We start from the raw sequence: 20,492 nt of genomic DNA, 5'->3' as shown, positions 1-20,492 counted from the left end.
GATTGCTCTGGCTACCCCCTACCCACATTTTAGGGCTCAGTCTGGTTAGAAGCTCCTCCTCTGGCACCCTGAAACCTTGCCATCATGCCCTCAGGCAGAGAAGAGTTCATGGAAGATTAATAGCAATGGTTTTGAAGGCGACTTTCAAAGCCGTTGCATTCTCTCTCCACTGCTAACTAGCTGTGTGACCTTGGACATGGAGTTTAATCGCTGTTGCTTCAGTTTCCTCACCTATCAACTAAAAAATATAATAGTACCTATCTCTTAGGGTTATTGGCATGATTTAAAAAAATGAATGCATATAAAGCTCTTGGAATAGTGCCTAGCAATAATTAAGTGTACAATAGGCGTGGGTTTTTATTATCATTACACACATTCACTGTGTTTATGGGCGTACCTGACCATCAGGTATACTCCTTGGGGGCAGGTCTCCTTGTGCCCAGCAGACAGCATGAGACAGAGAAGGTTATCAATAAATAACTGTTGGAGATGATAGAGATGATGGTTAATGAGAATAAAATAATTCTCACATTCTGAACTGGAACAGGAAGATGGTGGTGATGTCAGGGCTGAGACAGGGAGCTTGAGAGAAGGAGCTGGTTCAGAGAGGTAGGTTGCTAATCTGCCCAAGATCAAATCTATAGGATCTAGAGAAGCTGAGGTTTGAACCGAGGTCTGTTCATACTCCATAAACAGCTTATGAAATCTGAATGTCTATGCTCAGATTTGATATATATATATATATATCAAATGAGTTGGTGAATACTTGAATGAATGGATTTCTTTGGTATCAAGGTTGCTTCTATGTTCATTGGTAAATAGATGTCTGTGGAAGTGGGGAGGGGGGTAAAAAAAGAGAAAAGAAAATAACCATGAAAAATTATAAAAGAAAGAACTATTAACAGATATTTCAAGTGAATGAACATGAGGACCTAGCTTCCTTCTTTTTGCCTTTTTCTGACCTATCAGTACTTTTATATATGACCTCCAGCTTTATAATCATTATAATGGACTCTTGCAAACTAGTACGAAGGATGACTAAAACTACCCAGCAGGAAGTTTTGCAAAGCCCAAGCAAAACAAACAAACAAACAAAACAAAAAAAACAGTATCAAAAAATTTAGGGACATAGGAAAATGTCTGATACCAGAGGAACCAGTTACACGGGCCCTTCTACACACAATTCCGATTTCAACACCACCTCTGCAGAGGCAGATTTCTTAGGTCAAGCTGCTTGTGGGACTAGCATCCAAGTATTAGGGCAGAAAGATCTGCCTGCATAGATTCTATTTGAAATTGATAAGCTCTCCTTCAGTGCAAGTCTCGGTAGTAGAGTAATAAAAATAATAATGGTAATACATAATTTAAGGACATTTTATAATATATAATGTTAAATGTCAATACAATTTAATAATGCCTATAATTTATTGAATGTTTACTGATTCCAGAAACTGGTGAGTATTAGGAAATGCTATTTCTTTTAAACCTCACCAAACCCTACAAGAAAAATACTGTTATTCCCATTTTAAAGATAAGCAAACTAAGCCTCAGAGAGGTTAAGTAACCTAACCAATGTCACTCAGCAAATAAGTGGGAAATCAGGATCTGAACCCCAGTTTGCCTAACTTCAAAGCCCATTGCTGCAAACACTAATTTATGTACAATTTTTCTCCTTGACTCCTTTGAATTTGGGGCTGTATAGATTAACTTCATCCACATAAGCCTACTTGAGGCATAGAGTTCATATTTGAACACCAGGTCTGATAAGGTAAGAGCGTGCCTGCTCCAGAGCTCTTTGTCAGTCCAAAAAATTGGAGGGTTTATGTGCAAGGATCAAGAGACATGGATTCAGAGAATGAGGTCCAAATGAACTCGGCCTCTTACTAGCTATGAGACTTCTGTTCGATCATTTAAATTCTTTGGGCCTCTGTTAGTTTCTTAGATTTCATGTGCCGTCCCCCATCCCCCCAAAATAAAAGGGTTTATTTAAATGATCTCTCAAGGCCTTAGGAAATGATTTTTTTTTGTTTCAGCATTTGTATCTTTTCTAATTAATATATCATACTTACTAAAGAAAAAAAGATACTTGTTCAAAAAAAAGTAATACATAATTTTTAAGGAAGAATACAGGAGAGTAGAAAGAAAAGTTCTGATTCTATTTAGTGCAAAGGAAGTCTCTATTCAAATTTAAAGGATAGTCAAAGAGGCTTGTACAGCCTTAACATTTCATAACAATCAAAAATCATGTTTGGGCACTTCTTATCATTTTTCTAAACATCACTTCCCTTTCTAAGGCTTACATATCATATTTACATTTCAGTGTTCAGGTATAAAGACTTAAGTTAAATAAAGTTATGAAGCCTTTATTTATTTTTTGATGACTGCAAATAAAATAAAGCAAAACAAAAACCCCTTGGGGAACATTTTTTCCAAAATAATTCACTCCACCACCTCTTGCTAAGCACCTACTATGAGCAGGGCTTGTGCAAGGAGGAACCCTGAATGCAGTGTGGTCCTCAGTGAGAAAGCCCAATGCCTAGAAGGAAAAAAGCGACCAAAGAGAAGTACCCATTGCCATGAGAGTATAGGCGGAGCTATTTATTCTGAGGAGAGGACAGAGGCTGGATCAGGAAAAGTGGACTGGCGTCCAATAGATGGCAAAGACTTAGAAAAGTCACCACCTAGACAAGCTCTTGTTTGGTTGTTCAGTGCTAGAGTGACATATAATTTATCTTCCACACTGGGATTCTTGATAATGAAAGGGGAAGTACTGATAATTATGTTAAGACATTGGGTGAAAACCAAAACTTGAAACCTGTGATGGAACGGCATGTTAAAATGCCCCAGGGAAGGCTTCCGCACCCTGGCTAACTTCCTGAACAAGTTGTAGAGGTTTCCCTAACAGTCCTGTAGTTGGACTCAAGCATAACATCAACACAGCAAACAAACTGTCTGAACTAAGGAGCACATTCTGTATCATTCTTAAATTAGTTTTGTAGTTACGCCACATTTTCAGAACTACATCGATAGTCAGCCCTAGGAGTTTTGTGTGAGTTTTTTTTTCACAATGCTTTGTGGACCCGCTCAATGCCCTAACTCTCAATATTTCCATTTGATGTTCCTTGGTTTATTGTGTGATTAGTTGCAAATCCAGAGGCAGCAAAGATTCTCTCTTTGCCAGGACTATTCCGAAGGGTCTCAGAAGTGGAAGAGGAAATCCAACAGGCTTGAAAACAGGATTGCTGTCACTGAGATGTGGTGCCTGTGGTGCTCTGGACAGAAGAAACAGCACATGCAGAGACATGGAGGCAAGAACAAGCTTGGAGTATTCAAGGAGCTGTGTGGAGTTCTCTGCTGGGGCTGGGCTGGGCATGTGGCTAGAGAAGAAGGTAAAAGGGTGAGTTGGGGCTAGATAGTGAAGGGCCTTGAATGCCACCCCAAGGAGTTTGGACTTTATCCCATTGAGAATGATGAGTCTCTGGAGCTATTCAAGCAAGACATTTATTTTTGGAAAGAGAGCAAACCGAACAAAGCCAAGCTCCAGTCATCCTGGAGCCAATTTCCCCTTTCAATTTGCGTCCTGACTTGCTCCAAACTGGTTGTTAATGTGTTCCCTGACCCACTGCACCCCAAACACCCCCCCCCACCCCCCAGGGAATGTGTCTCAACTGACTGGTGATTATAGACACAAATTTCTGATGCTTTGAATTCGGCTAAACCCCAACCTAGACTGTCTGGGAAGATCTTAGCACTCCCTGCTCTAATGTCCCAGCTCTATTCCCAGCAGGATTGGGCCAGGCCCAGGTAGGTGAGGACAGAGGTTCTGCCTTCTGACCAACCTGTTGCACAATGCTCCTGAAGACTTCCCTCAGGGGAATTTATTTATTTTTATTTCATGTTTTTGTTAATTTTCACCTGAGGATATTTTTTCCATTGATTGTTATAGAGAATGGAAATGAGAGAGAGGAAGGGGGTTGGAGGGAGACAGAGACATCAATGTGAGAGAGGCACATCGATTGGTTGTCCCCTGTATACACCAGGACTGGCATAGGGATTCATCAACCTGATACCTTCCTTTGACTGGGAGTTGAACCCAAGACCCTTCGGTGCAAGGGCTGACACTCTAACCACTGAACACACTGGCAGAGACATCTTGGGGGAATTTATAATTTCCCTTCCCTCAACCCTCTACCCAAATCACGTCTGCCTAGAGTCCAAGTCCGAAGTCATGAGCTATTCAGAATGCTTCATAATGAACTGGTTTGAAAGATAACAGGCTTCTTGTCCCCAGAGGTATTTGAACAGGAATGCTCCAAAGGGGATTCTCACAGGCAGTAGGGAATAAAGCCAGACAAGTAAAGATCCTACTCCCTGTTCAACTACTAACAACCCCCGAGCATCTGTTTTCTCATCTGTAGAATGCGAATCACAGTAATAACTTCTTTGTAGGTTTCCTGGGAAAAATAAACAGGGTAATGATGGTACTTGGCTCAATGCCTGGCACTAGCCCGTGCTCGGTAAAAGCTGGCAACAATCATGGTTAGTACGGTGATCTACCAGTGGTACAGCTTTGTGCTTCCAGTGGCAAACCAGACATTAATTTCTGAGTTTAACTTCTAACTTGGAACATTACACAAGTGAAAGTCCTACAGGCATAGAAATAACCATTAATATTACTGGATATTACCCTTCAAAGATCATCTGGCTGTGAGAGCCAAACTTCTCATTATGCAGAAGGAGAAATAAATTCAGAGTGAGGAAGAGACAGGATCAGATCCACACATGAAGAGAGACAGATCCTGATATCTACCCCATGTTCTTAACTCTGTAACATTCTTTTTACGTTTCACTTTCTGTGAATTAGCAAAATTCAGGAACTTCCTAGCTCTTGCCTTCATTCACTGGATATCTATCGCTTAGAGATTTATAGTATTTTGTATACAATAATTCACTCAGTCCTTACAGCAGCCCCGCGAGGCTGATCTTGTTGTTTAGCTCCATTTCATGGATAAGGGAAGCGAGGCAGAGAAAGGTCAAGTCGCTGATTCAAGCCTCACAGCAGTAAGTAGCAGAGCCTGGATGTGCCTGGGCAGGTGGGCTTCTAAGCCTGTATTCTCCACCAGAACACTACCCTGACCTCCCAAATGAAAACAGGTCTAGTGCCTGCCTCAGAAGAGCACTCCCTGGAGGAGAGACACACCCACACAGGTGAGCAGTCACCTGCTCAAGGTACCAGGAGAACAAAAGAGGGAGGGGTTTAGTTGTATAAGGGGAAGGAGAGAGAATCAGGAAAGCTGCCTGGAGGAGGTGACTTTTATCCAGTTTCCAGAGTTGACTTGTTTTCCTCCAAGATGATGAGAACTGGGGAAGGAAAGGAGTTCCCAGCAGGTGGAGGTACCTGTGCTGAGGCAGGCAGGGGTGAAGTGACTGGGGCTTAAGGGGTTCCATGAAGGAGGGAGCCAGTGACACCAGGTACTAGCTCAGTGTGTGACCTGGGCAAGTTACTTAACCTCCAGGAACCTCAACTTCCTCATCTGCAGAATGGGTATAATAACACCTGCCTGATGGAGCTGCTTGAATCTTAAATGAGATCATGTGCATACACTTCCTGACCCAGTCTTATTTCACCTTCCTTGTTAACCTCTAATAAAACTATTTCCCTCAGTAAAAAATTTTAATTGAGCCTATTTTTTACACTTAAACTTGACAGCAGCATTAGTAATAATCCTGTGTCATTATTAGTCACTCAAAATAACAATATAATTGATAATGTTAATTGCCATTAACTGAAGGCACTAACTGCTTAGTATGTATAATCTACATTTACCTAATCTACATTATGCCCATTTTATAGATGAGGATAATGAGGCTCAGCGAGATTAGGAAAATTACACAAAGGTCACCAGCTGGGAAGTGGCAGAACTAGTATTCAGTCCCAGGTCCGTCTGTCCTGACAGGTGTCCCACAGACAGAGAATGCCCTGTGTTTGGAGTTCATGTTGGTCTTGGCAATGTCCTTCAGTCTCTTTCTCAGAAAGAAAACAAACATTTAAAGAGGTCTGCTAACACGTTGGAACAGGAATGTCCCAGTAAGGGAGGGAGCAGCATGCCGGAGCAGGAAGAGAGGCCCATATTTGGAAGCGGGGGCTGGGGCACCCCCTCAGCCTTTCGCCCAGCCTACACCCCCTAGAGAGAGCCCGACTTGAACTGGACTTGAGGCGCCCCCGACCAGGCCGCCCCTTGGGTCCCTTCTTGGGCTTCAGATGGCCTGGGAGCAGGGGTGCCCGCCCACTGCGGAGACTGTGGGACTGCCAGGGAGGCCCTGCGCCTGTAACCCGCCCATTCCCACGTGGGTGGCTCCCAGGCAGCAGGGAGTTAATCTGCTATCTGTTGGGAAGGCTTCCAGAACCTCCTCCCCGCCCTTGTTTGCTCAGTGCGCCCCCCCAACCCCCACTTCAGAAACTGAAACCAGCGGGACTCCAGGCCCCGCCAGCCAGCCCTCCTGGGATCCTGCCCGGCTTTACCTTCTATGGGGAGGCCCTGGAGGGCTGGGCGGAGCGAGCAGAGTCTGGGCAGAGCCTGCCACTTGGCGGGCCTGCTCCTCTCCTCCCCCTCCTCCTTCCTCCTTCTTCCAGGGAGTCGTCCCCTGCCCTTGCTGTCAGGGACCAGCTCCAGATTGGGGTTGGGGGAGGGCAGGTGGGTAGACTAGCCTGGTGGCTTGAGTCCATCCCCTGCCCTGACTCACCACCTCTGAGAAACTGGGTAAACCACCAAACCTCTGAGTTTTCGGTATTGTTTTGTTTTTCACTGTAAAACGGGGATACATAATGCTTAGCCTTTGGACTCCATAACGTGTAAAGGAGTGCTCAGTATATGCTCACTATATTGGTGTCCTCATCATTACGTTGCTGCTGCTGTGGTTACAGTGGGTTGGGCAGCCTGCCTTGTGAGGTGGTAAGCACCCACCACTCCAAGTGTCCAAGCACAAGCTGAACAAGGGAAAGACAAGAAAGAAGAGAAGATGAAGGGACTCATCCTTGCCACCCCCAGATGAAAGACCCAGGCACTTCGGCATCACCAAGGAAGCTCAAGCACCACCTCAGACCCACTGGAGCAAAACCCCTGAAAGCCAGTTCTTTAGAAAGTTCAGCTTCGTTTTGTAAACTACTGATCTGGGCCACTAATCCCTACAGTTTCCACCTTCAAAAGACTCTCCTACTTTACTGATTGCACAGTGTGAAATGTTTTATTGACCAAACCAGATTTAACTCATAATTAATGTAATCACCCTATACCAGTGATGGCGAACCTTTTGAGCTCGGAGTATCAGCATTTTGAAAAACCCTAACTTAACTCTGGTGCCATGTCACATATAGAAATTTTTTGATATTTGCAACCATAGTAAAATAAAGACTTATATTTTTAATATTTATTTTATATATTTAAATGCCATTTAACAAAGAAAAATCAACCAAAAAAATGAGTTCGTGTGTCACCTCTGACACGCGTGTCATAGGTTCGCCATCACTGCCCTGTACATAAACTATTATCCAAAGACTCAAGAGTTCAATTCAATAAATAGTAATTCATTCCACCGATATTTATTTGAGTAACTACTATGTGCCAGGCACTGTGCTGGGTACTGGGGGTGGGGACTGTGCTGGGTACTGGGGACGGAGAAGGTAGACAAGCTTTGTCCTCATGAGCTCTCCATTCCAGCAAGGGAACGCAGAACAAGACAAGGATTCAAACACTGACACTGAAGCCAAGAGAATCCTATTGAGCCTAAGACATGCAACAGTCCTACAGGAGCAGGTACAGCTCCAGTCAAAAGCAAGCAGTTCATGAACCTTCTTCCATAATGGCCTCATTATAGAGAGAGGTGGACGTCACTCCTCAACACACACAGACCTACACACACCACAATGTTATTACTTAAAGGCTCCCAAGAGGTCCAGGGTCCTTATCTCAAGAACATCTAAGATCTAAGGCCTTGTGAAAAAAGGAAGAACCTTTGAGCCTAATTCCTGCTATGTGGCCAATCCCATCACCTGCCACCCCCTTGAAGAACCACTGGCAAGCACCCCCAAACTCTCCGAGCACAGTGGCTAACAGTGTGGTCTCTGAAGCCAGGATGCCTGGGGTTGAATTCCAGCTCCGTTCCTTATTAGCTGTGGGATCTCGAGCAAGTTACTATGTGATCACAGGCCCACAGGAAGACCTCCATGTGCCTATGTTTCCCCTTCAGTTAAGTGGACTGAATATTAGTACCCAGTTCCCAGCCTTGTAAGAGATGGTACCTAAAGCAGGAGGCAGGCACTCAATATCACTGTGACTGTTATTATACCACTAGAGGCCCGGTGCACGAAATTCATGCAAGGGTAGGTCTTCCTTCCCCTGGCTGCCGGCACAGGCACCCAGGACCTAGGCTTCCTTCACAGCCCCAGCTTAGTCAGGAAGGTCATCCCGGAAGGGCGTGTGGTTTAATTAGCATATTACGCTTTTATTATTATATTTTTTGCCTTTGATGCTCTCTGTGCCTGGGGTGCCCCCTTCCCTTTCTCCACCTGGGGACCATAGGGTTATGAATGCAATGTCCCGTCCTCTCCAGAGCTTTCCTTACTTTTATTTCACCAAGCAATTTGATGCTTTTGCTTTATATTCCTCTAGCTGTTTTTCTACACCTCTTACAGCATCTCTCATGCTGCAATCACATTTCCCACTGTTTAAGATCTTTTTCTTGCTCACTGGATTATGAGTTCTTGGAGAGCAGAGGCCATACTTTATACATATTTTCATCTCTAGGGAGAAGACAGTCCCTGGGACAGAAAAAGCACTTGCTGCTCTTTCTTGAATTAATGAATTGATGGGTGACCCATAGATGGGTAAAATGATTAACCAAGGATTACGGAGTTAAAATCCGGAGTCTATGCTTAGTTTAAGTAGGGAAAATTACTTTTTTTTTTTTTTTAAATCTTCTGGCTTCTCACCTGGAAAACAGGTCTGATAATAATGGTCCCTATGTCTTAGGTTTGGAAGGATGAGGTCTATAGATGAGGTTCATATAGGACAGTGTTCAAGTGTAGGAGCTCTAGAATAAGACTACTTGGTTCATGTCCTGGCTCCACCACACATGTACTGTGTGATTCATTGACAAGTTCTTAAACTTGCCGTGCCTAGAGAAGACCTATTATAAACCAAAAAAGAATGAATGGGCTATTCAGAGAATTAAGAAATATTCTTTGTAAAGGCCTGGCCAGCTGGTATAGGTATTTTGTAAGTAAAATTGGTTCCCTCCCCCCACCTTCTACAAACCTGTAGGCCCTGGACTCTGAGTGCCTGAAACAGCTGTTCAAATGGCACATTTTGCTCTCAGTGACTAATGTCCCGTAAGCCGAGGTTGGAAAGCTGACTCCAGAACTAAGCTTACAGTGGAGTGCCGAATTGGATGCAGGGAATGTGGCTGACTGGTTTATTTAATTAATAAGAAAACTTGTGAAAAGGGGCAGTTTAAAATCAACAAACATGTCAAGGAAATTGAAAAGCAGGAGCTAACCCACAATTTCATACGTGGGTTTCCTATGTTATTGGAATAGTCCCCGATATAAAGGCATGAATAATGGGATATCCAAACCAATTTAATGCTTTACAAACCATAAGAGCAGTGATCAGAATTGCTTTTGGAGCAAATTAACCAATAATCAGTGCACAGCATTCTAATAATTCTTGAATTTTCTATATTTATCGCAATATATTCTAATAAATTCATTATTCAAAAATCTCCAAGGGTCGCATGTCTATTACTAAGCCAAAGGGTATGGAAGAGAAATAAGGTATTTTCATTTGGACCTAGGACCCTATCACACTCCCACACAAATTGCCCCAAACCTCCTTTTATTTTTGTGGGATTTGGAAGAAGATGAAATGAGGGTGCCCTGGGCCCTGAGAGCAGAGTTGTCAGTGGCTCACCCCGCAAGCATTTGGCAGTTGAGTTCAGAGAGGAAATCAGAGAGGGCAAGGCTCAGTGGGACCTGGGGATGAGCTGCATAGTGGGGGAGGGAGAGAGGCAGAACCCTCATTAGCAAAACCAGCTGCCTGCCAAGTAGGGTGTGTGTCTGAGTTTCTGAAGAAAAGAGAGAATTGCAGCTGTTAGTTTCAACCTCAGGCCTCAAAGAATCGAAAGAAAGTGTGTGGCAACAGGCATGGGGGGAGGGGGAGGAGAAGGAGTACACTGTTCTCTATTCCCCAAAACAAATTCTACCTGTATCTTCCCCCTTAATCTTTCTAAATCGAATACCTCCTTATCCATACCTTGAGTCCCATCAGACACCTCTTTGAAGAAGTCTTTCCTGATCTCCAATTTGGGGAAGAAGCTCTCTCTTCTTCCCCATGTGCCCGTAGAATATTGTGTCCCCATTTTAAGACTTCTCATGGAGCTCTTGAATGATATGCCTGCCAATTTCTTCCATCCTTTTCTGCCTCTTAACTTCTACGTTTTAAATAACTTCATGGAAGTATGCCTAGTCAACATACAATAAACAATTCAAATACAATTTGAAGTGCACAGTTCGATAGGCACAGACCTGTGAGACCATCACCACCACCAAGATGGTAGACATATCCACCTCCCTGGCATATGGGCTGCCCTGGGGAGGAGCAGGGCTCGAACAGGGCATGGAGTTTGGTACTGGGCACAGAGACCCATGGTAGAGGAGCCTGAGGTGAGGGACAGAGCTCTGGATCTGGTCGCAGAAGATACACACAGGTCTCAACCCAGACTGACTACTGCCAGCTGGGTAGCCAGGAGTGAGTTACTTCCAAGCTGAGCCTCAGTTTCTTCTTTTGTAAATTTGGGGGTGATGATAGACCTCTCTTCTCTCGGGAGAGATCTATGAGACTCCACTGAGCCAGGAGGTAAAGTGCTCTGTAAACTGTGAAAGGTTAGTACTGGGCAGGGGATTAGGCCTGGATCCAGCCCACAGCACACTGGGAATGCCCAGCCTGCAGGACTATTTACAGCCACCCTGTCATCCAGGGAAGCTGAGCGGATTGGCGATCCCTCTCAGAAATGGCCAATGAGGGCTCTGCCATGTCCCGTGGCCTTTAATCCTGGCCCAGTCACCAAATGTCAAGGATTCTCTTCCCTCCTCCCTCCCCCTTCCTCAGTGTGGGCTGTGTTTATTTACAAGGTCTCCCTCCCTCCAGAAAGCTGCATGTGACCGCATGTGACCGGAGGATTCCTACTCTGGCCTGGAGCCTGCTGATAAGGGCAAACCATCTGCTGGGGGCTCCACGGACAGTGGGGACAGGAACCCAGCAGACAGGGGCCAAGAGGAGAGCCTGCCAGGCCCCACAGAGGGACAAGGCAGGGAGGGAGAGGAGGAAACAGTGTCTTCACTTTAAAACCGACTTGATCTAGAAAATCACACCAGATTTGAGGAAGCTTCCTATTTCACCCTATGAAATGTTTCTGTTTGTTTGCTTGTTTGTTTTTCTAATGTGCTGTTGCTTAGTAAAGAGAAGCGAAGCCATTAGCCAAGACCCAGAGCCCAGTGATCACTCATTCTCCTGTGAGCTTGTGAAGCTGGCTTCCCTCTCTGGGCTTTCGTAATGAGAGCTACCATTTCTTGAAGACCTACTATGCATCAGCCACTCCACTACATTTTCTCTGCGATTTTAAAAGTAACAAAGTTTTACTGAGAGGTCAGTTTTTATAGTTAGTGAAGATGAAGCAATGTGTCCATGGTCACCTAGGATTTGAGCCAGAATTTGAACTCAGTGCTGACAACAGAACTTCTCAAGGAATGCACTTTAATAATAAGTCGTTTCCCGGTCATGCTCTGCAAAGAGACGGCTGTGTGTCCAATCAACACGGGGAATACTTGCTTCATCCAGTGTCCTTGTCATCCAAAACTCACAGGGGACTTTGTGTCTAGAAGGTCCTGGGAAGTTTTAGAATAAAGGAACTTACCTTTTTTTAAACCAAATATTCCCTACATTAAATTGATCTTCAGTCTTTTTTTCCTATAACACTTATTCGTATTCCAAGGAACAAGTGCTCCTCAGAGGATGGCCTGGAATCACGGTTGAATCAGAACTGGAGGGCTGACAAAGTGTATCCACCTAGCTACAGACTTCCATTAACAAGGCTTTTGTAACATCCCCAGTGATGCGAGGCTGCATACGGGTGGGACAGCCTGCTCCATCGTGGCACAGAAGCTTTGGTCAGAACAGCACTGCCCAACAAAAAGATACTGCAAGCCACGTGTGATTCTAAATTTTCAAGAAGCCACAGGAAAAAAGTATAAAGGAACAGGTGACACTAACTGTAATAATATATATTAAATAATATATATTAAATGAATCTAAATTTATCAGTTCTATTGAGAAACTGATTGAGACAGTTTACATTTTTTTAAATTAAATCTTTGAAATCCAGGCTAGCCACATTGCAAGTGCTCACTTGACTAGTGCCCACCCGACTAGAGAGCACAGGGTCTGAAGACTCTTCTTCAGGCCAACCTGAGCTTTTCCAGCCTGAGCCTCTTCCCCATGGTCCTTGGATTCAAGGCACAGTAAATGGATGCGTAACTCAGACACCATGCCCAAGGATGAGTTCTGTTTGGCTATGTCCTTGCATATGTCCATCAAGCGGCCCCTCAGGGAGCTCAACCCTCTGACCAGGATCTGCTGAGGTCTGTTCCCCTTTGCAAAGGGCTTTCCCAACTTGAAAGTGCTATATCAATGAAAGACCTCAGTCTCCTGACACTCAGTGAGGCAAACTTAGAGGGACGGAGTGTTCATGGTCTCTTCATACTGCTATTTTGTACTGACCCACAGGTAGCTGCTAAAACATGTCCAGCCTGGGGCAACTTCTTTCTCCTCCCTGGGCCTCAGTTTCCCCATCTGTCAAAAAACAGCTTTGAGTTTTCTATGATTCAGCCTCTTTCTGCTTCTTCTTATCCACCCCACTCTCTTCACCTACCTATGAAATTTTCTTTTAAACCAGCACTTAAATTCAAATTCAGGAAATAGAATATCCTCCCATATAAATCATCATAATAAGTGTTTCTGGAGTGTTTACCATGTGTCAGGCACTGTGATAAGAGCTTTATATAGCATCTCATTTAATCCTCTCCACACCCCAGTGAAGTAAACACTACTATTACTCCCTCTCATAATTGTGGGAACTGAGGTACTGAGGTTGAGTCAGAAGTCACTCACCTCATAAAGGGGAATAGCTGGGGACTCCCGTCCAGGGCCTTCTCTGTCCATGACCCTAGGCTGTGAATTAATCTCTAGGACTGGCCCCTGAGCTGGGCCCAGGCCTTTGATTACTAATGAGGGACAGGGGCTCAGGAAAACAAAACCCACAGAGTATCCTCCTTCTATTTTGTGCACGCACACACCACACACACACACACACACACACACATACACACACAATAGTGTTATACTTTCCTTGCCAAGGAAATCCTACTCTTCACAAGACTTTCTTCCCAACCCCTTGACCTTTCAGGAAAGGGGCTGAGGACCCTGGGAAGGCTCTGGAGGAGACCGGAGGAGCTCAGTGTCCCCAGTCTAGGACGGATATTTTTAGAGCTGGCCACACTGTTTACAAGGAAGCCGGTCCCCTGCGCCTGCCCTCTCCCTACAGGGAAACACTGGCCACCAGCTCCTCCCACCGCCCAGACTCCCGCCAGCCCTTCCTTCCTCCCTCCTGGCTGCTCCTTTCCTGTCATCTCTATCAATCAGCACATGGTGCACTGTCATTCTCGCCCTGAGAGCCTCCTGGGAGGCCAGCTGTGCCCTGGCACTGGAGAAGAGCAGGATGTTGCCATGAGTGAAGAAATGGCCCTGGCAGCGGGCAATGGGCTGGGAGTCCTGTAATAGGCATCTCTCTGGAGCAGTTATGGAAGCTCACTCTCTGTGCCTTCTGAGCAAAGGCCTGGGAGCCTCGGAGAGCACGGGAGTGGCGGATGAAGAGGCACAGGGCAGGTGGGAGGCTCAGCTCTGCCTGCTGCTCTCACCATGTGCCACACTCTCTACTGTGACAAGTTGCTCATCTTCCTGAGCCTCCCTTTCTGCAGCTGGAGAGCGAGGAGGCTTTGAATAGTGCCGGCTCTGCATGCAATGCCTGTCTGAGCCTCCTCTATCATTAGGTGAGAATACTTGGGCCTCACTCATGGGGGGTGACAGTGGGTATTAAATAGGACAGTAAGGGAAATCCCTGGCACACAGTGGGCATGCAAGTCATAGGACCATTGGTAATCATTTCCATAGGCACAAAGGAAGTTCTCCACCGGGAATGCTCTCCTTATTCTTATAGCTCAGGGCTCTTTCACCTTTAAGTCTACACAAAATCTCTCCTCCAGCTATGCACTCTTTAAAATTAAGTATTTATGCCTTCTCTCCAGCCCTGCAGGCCGGTCCCGCCGTGGTCAGGAGCCTGGTAGCAGACCGCAGAGGCCCCTTCTCTGAGTCACAGCTCTGTGGCTTCCCGGGCAGGCTGCACACCTGGACCCACCCCACTAGCTCTTGAGAAACATCATCCAGACCCAGAGCAACTGGACCTGATCCGGGTAAGCTAGTCTTCTCAGGGTCTGGCCCCAAGCTAGCAGGCTGGGTAGGAAACTGGACCCAGGCAGCCCAGCCCCCACCCAAGCTTTCCCAGATGTGGAAAGCCTGCAAGGGCTCCAAGCTCCTCAGAGGAAGTGCCTTCCCACTCTGTCCCGTGGGCAGGCTGGACTTCTCCAGAGACTGAAAGAGGTTCAGGGATTGATATCAGAGGCACTAAATCCCCACCAATGCATCCTCCCCCTGCCTCCGTCTCCCGCCTCCTGTTTCCCACTTCCTCTCCCCAGCCCTTTTCCTTCCCCTCCTCCACTTCCTCCGCCTCGTCTTCCTCATATCCACCCTCCTCGTCCTCCTCCTCCTGCTCTCCCCCACAGCTGTGCTTTTGACCCAACTGAGAGCCTACTATATTCCCAAGAGGGAAGTCCCAGCAGAGGGGAGAGAGACTGACTTCCTGTGGTCTGTGTCTCTGCATCTTAGTCCACAAAGGTGTCCTAGTGGCCTCTGATGTGCCAGGCACTGGCCAACAACTCAACTACTCAGAGGCATGGGCAGGGCCAATTAGCCTGGTGGACGGGGGCCAGGGCAGCACTCCTGATTGGTTGAGGAAGCTTTGACCACCTCCTCTACTGTCTCAAGGTCCTGTGTTCACACTCTTTTTAGTGCCATGTAATATGTTACCTGAACCTTAATTAGAAGGGGACACTTCAGGAGAAGGTAGTATGGAACGAGGTGCTCCTTTTCTCCCCATCCCCTGCTCACTAAACAACAGAAACTGCATGTTTAATGGGGCACAGCCTGAACAGGTAGCAGTGCCACCCAGTGAAGGCTAAAGGCAGACTGACCACAGCAAGGACATGGAGGCTGGGCTGAGAAAGGAGAGAACAGCAGCAGGGACACCTCATGGGAAACCACTCTTCTGGTCCCACGGCACCGCCTTTATCCCTGATCCCTCCTTCTAACTCACCCTTGACCTGAGGAACCTGAAGAGTTCCCAGGGATGTGCTCGTTCCCAAGCCTCCTCACCTGCTTTCTGTCTTTTACTAGATGGGTGGATTTAGGCAAGTCCTTTAGCCTATGTGGCTTTATTTTCTTCATCTGTGACTCAGAGAAAGTGTGTGTGTGTGTGTGTGTGTGTGTGTGTGTACATTCGCAAATGCGCACAAACCAAGAGTTGTTATGACACTTAAATAAATAAGACGCTGTGGAAGGAAGCCCTTTAGAAAGCACAGGCAGTTCCCTATCTCTCCTCACCCTCAGCTGCTATTCTCATTCCAAGAGGGGAAATCCTCACCCGGAAAACCGTGTTCACACTGGCGCAGGTCCCAGGGCGTGCGCCCTGCGGAGCCTGGGTCTCTCCCTTTCCATTTCCCTTGTTGACTTCCAGTGACTGTTGTTGGCTCACAGACGGACAAGCAGTTCTCTAGAACTTGCCCAGCTGCCAGGCTAATGTCTCACCTTGGCTCCCTGGGGGACAGTCTGCTCAGGTAGACTATTTAATGAAGGAAGAATTATGATTAGAAAATGCCAGGTGTCATAGTGATCATTGGATTCTACCATGGGGGAGAGTAATGAACTTGGAGTTCCTATAATACACAGGGAGTATGCTGGCTACCCGAGCTACAGACCTGGGTGAAAGGGGGCCCTGGCCTTCAGGAGCTCACAGCAGAGGAAGAGATAGATACACAGACAGGGAAAGACAACACAATGTGCCATGGATTAAGGAGCTGCACTTAGAGAGGCACCCCCAAGTCCTCTAGCACTTACCAACCTGAAGTTATATTGTTATTTAATTACTAGAGACCCAGTGCAAAAATTCATGGGGGGGGGGAGGGTTGTCCCTCAGCCTGGCCTGCACTTTCTCCAATCTGGGATCCCTGTGGGGGATCCCACAGGGATCAGGCCTAAACCAGCAGTCGGACAGCCCTCTCACAACCCAGGACTGCTGGCTCCTAACCGCTCACCTGCCTGCCTGCCTGATCGCCCCCTAACCATGCCCCTGCCAGCCTGATTGACACCTAACTGCTCCCCTGCCGGCCTGATGGCCCCCAACTGCCCTCCCCTGCCAGCCATCTTGTGGTGGCCATCTTGTGGCGGCCATCTTGTGATGATGTCGCTGCAGCCATCTTGTGACAACATTGCGCGATGCCACCTAGGCTTTTATTATATAGGATTTGTACTCTGTATTCCCACAACAGTATAAACTCTAAAAAGGCAAGACATGAGAAGGTCCTATCCTGTGTGTCCAGCTTCTTCACCTGTTAGCCTTCACTGGTTGGCACCACTACTAGTTCAGGCTTTGCCCCATTAAACATACTCTCACACATAGTAGGTGCTCACTTAAGAAGTATTTGTGAATGAGTGCATGGCTTGAGGAAGCACAGAGGGTTGTGGCTGCTTAGCCCAGTAGAGGGTAGGGGTCACAAAAGACTTCCTGGAGGAAGAGGCTTGGCCAGGAGCATGGTGTTCCAAACTTTGCCCTCCTTCAACATTCCCTAGTTCACGACTTCCTTACCAGTCAGTGAGGTCACACTCACTTTATGAATGAAGAAAAAATCTCAGAGAAGGGGAATCAGCTTGGTGAAGTACACTCGGCTGGCAGAGGAAAGACTTGATCTCAGTTCTCCTAAGTCGAAAGCCTGTGCCTTCTCCACATAGGCCTGTAAAACCATTCAAGAAGAGACTAAGTCCAGAAGACAGATCATCATCACCAGCATTAACAATGAACTCCATCAACATCATCATTTTTATGGCAGCCAAATTTCAATGAGTGCTCACTCTATGCCAGGCACCTTTCTATTTCTAAGAACCCTATACTTGTTAACTCAGCTATACATACAAAACCCTAATATGCAAATATACCAAACGGCAGAACAACCGAACAGTGTGCTGACCACCAGGGGGTGTCGGCCATGGTGGGATGGTGGAGCAGGTGAGTGGGGGCGCTGACCAAGGTTGGGCACCGGTCGCTGTCATCAGGGCGAGCCTCTGGTGGTTACTGAAAATTCTTTGCTCCCGCATGCTGCAGTCCTGCCTGGTGCTCGCACCTGCTGCCAGCACCCGGCACCGACCCTGACCACTCGGCGCCATCAGCGGGTGCAAGCAGTGCTGCCAGCCCTAATCGTCCCTCATGGCTTCTCCACCTCACCCTGCTCCTGAGGGGTGATCGGGGCTGGCAGCCACCTCGTGTACCCACTGCCAGCAACAGCCCCGCTCGCACCCGCTGCAGGTATAGGAGCCACTGCTCACACCCACTACCAGCACCCAGCGCCAGGCCCAATCATTAGGCACCATCAGCGGGTGTGAGCAGAGCTGGCACCATCAGTGCGTGGGAGTGGCAGTGGTGGGATCGGGGCTGCCGGCAGAGAGGGGACTGGGGGCCATGGTGGGAGGGGCTGGGCAGGGGAACAGAGGATGGGCTGAGACCCACCCCTGTGCCCACCACAGCCCACAATTCCTTTCAAGGTGCACGAATTCGTGCACTGGACCCCTAGTTCTTCATAACTACCTAATGATCTGGGCTCAATTATTGTTCCCAATTTATAGATGAGCAAATTGAGACACTTTGAAATAAGGCATACTGGTAAGTGAAAGGTCCAAGATTCAAACCCATGTAGTCTGGCCTTACATGATTAATCATTTCATCTGCCTCAACAGACCATGCCCACCTCCTCCAACTCTAGGAGCCTTCTAGAGATTCCACAACTGAGCACTCTGTAGTTCCAGACTCTATACTAGGTACTGTGGGGAAAGCTACAAAGAAGAAATGAATAAAGTTCCTGCCTTTACAAAGTGACTGACCTGGAAAGAAAGATGGAAGTCTAGAGGCATCCATGCCCCTATGATAGGGAGGAAACAGATGAGAGAGAATGAAGCCAATACATCACCTGACTCAGAAAAGGGAGGTAGAAGAGAAAGACCCCTATTCCAGCCAACTGGGCCCTTCCTGGGGCTTGGTAATTTGGTTTCACCTTCAATTCTGTATTGTCCCTCTATTCTTCTAACTTAAACCTGACTTTTTTGCTTAAGCAAATTTAATTCAGGATTTTGATCCTTGTGACAGCTTTAAATAATAAAGGCAAGAAGTTCCTGAGTTCCAATTTGGAAAGGAGGGGACAGGCAAGGAAGATGGGTCAGAGGCAGAACTGAAAGAATATGGTCACCAATTTGATGAGTCATGTAAGTGAAGGGGTGTCCAAGGGGAAGTCCCAAGCTATAGGCTTGAAAGATTGGAGAGAGATGGTGGTGTCTTTAGCAGAAGTAGACAATTCAGAAAATAAACTGTATGGAGTGTAAGATGGGGGTGGAGGAAAGGAAAATGTAATCCTTCAGTTATTCTCTCATTCACTGAACAATTGTTTTTTCCAAGCCCTATCTAGACACTGGAGAATCAATAGTGGATAAGGTGAGCTCCGATTTGGATAGTATCTGTAGGCCATCATTGACTTAATTACTGAGCCAACAGTAAGCACCAACTATGGCCCATGCACTGTCTATAGAACTGAGCACAAATCCAGGCAGTGATGTCCAGCAGGCAGCTGGACCTGGCATTTCTGTTGGAAGCATCATCCCCAGAGAGATACTTTTGGAAGTTGTGGGAGAAAGCTCTCAGAGAAGTCTAGTTCTACAGGCCTTGTCTATCGAGCCTGGGCTTCATCCGTGAGCTGAGAACACAATGTTTCTTTGGCCTGTGTGGCTGAACGCAGGCACTGAAAGAACTTGGGTGTAGGAGTCCAATCTGGTGCCAGCCCGGATTTACACACCAGCCCATGAATGGCCCGAATGAGTTGGGCTTGCCTGTCAGAGTCTCGGTTCCCTCAGCTACAAAATGAGGGTATGAATGCTCATCTGAGAGCTGAGGGTAAGAAAGAATGTACAAGGCCATTCACTCAACCACAAATAGGGAGTGAACACCTACATGTACCAAGTTCTGGATAAAGGACTTAAACAGAAGCCAGTGTGAGGGGGTTCATCTGGCATCTGTGAAAGCTTTGGGGCTGCCATGGCTGGGTTTTGATTCACCTCAAATGGCTGATTCCTATGTACCCACCAGGAATCAATACCAATCTGCCCCTGCCCCAGCCTATAAAAAAAAGGGGATCTTTTGTATCGATGAGAGAAGAAAGAGAAAAATGCGGGTTTTGCTGTCCTCGGCAGAGTTTTCCTGAGCGGCAGAAAAAGGGCCCACGTGAACCATGCTGTTCTTGGCAGCCACTACTCCACTCCTCACAGCCAGAGGCTTAAAGCGTTATTTGTGGTTTAAGTTACAAGCAAGGGCGAAACCCCAGAAAAGGGGGGAGGAGGGGTGAAAACATTTTAAAAGTTGAGAAAATTGCCCTGTGTTCTCAAGTGCAGGCAATTTGTCCAAACACCTGAGCTCTGTAGAATCCTAGTGGTCTGCCTGTGGTTTTACATTCTGGGGCTCTGGGCCCAATGCTGGGGGTGGGGGACGTTTTTCATACATTAAGAAAATCACAAAATCACTTTTTATGAGATATTAATGAATAGCTTTACTGCTTCAATGGCGATATTGTTGGAGGTTTTGAAAAAAATCCAAGTCCGTGGTTGGGGGTGGTGTTGTTTTGAAGATTGCTGCATAAAGCATTTCACAGTCATTATAGGGGAGTCTGGGCATTGCTCCCCAGATCCCACAGCAGAGGACAATGAACATTTTAGGCATAGAAGAGCCTTTTAAGGCCTTCAAGTTAAGTCCAACCCTCTCCTTACATTGATGATAAAAACAAGGCCCAGAGAAGGTAAGAAATATGCCAAACATAGCACAGCATGTTTGTGGTAGAAGCGAGTCTAGACCCCAGGCTCCTGGACTCCCAGCAGCCTTTGAGGCAGCCCAGAGGTGACATTCCACCTCAGAAACCACGGCTGGCCTCCCCTTCGTGTTGACATTTCTGCGGCAGTGAC

The 20,492-nt window shown here is 46.7% G+C and overlaps 1 long non-coding RNA gene across 1 annotated transcript in view; it reads right to left on the bottom strand.

Moving 5' to 3' along the window:
- LOC102753145 overlaps positions 1-20,492 on the bottom strand; it is a 133,113-nt gene that overhangs the window by 15,064 nt on the left and 97,557 nt on the right. The window contains exon 8 of the long non-coding RNA XR_001514678.1: positions 17,111-17,233. This is a non-coding gene — a long non-coding RNA (uncharacterized LOC102753145). The remainder of the gene's footprint in view (positions 1-17,110; positions 17,234-20,492) is intronic.

The sequence above is a fragment of the Myotis davidii genome, unplaced genomic scaffold, assembly GCF_000327345.1.
Source record: "Myotis davidii unplaced genomic scaffold, ASM32734v1 scaffold79, whole genome shotgun sequence".
Classification (NCBI taxonomy): Eukaryota; Metazoa; Chordata; class Mammalia; order Chiroptera; family Vespertilionidae; genus Myotis; species Myotis davidii.
Note: the sequence above shows the minus strand (reverse complement) of the source record. Positions and strands in the feature narration are given on the sequence as shown.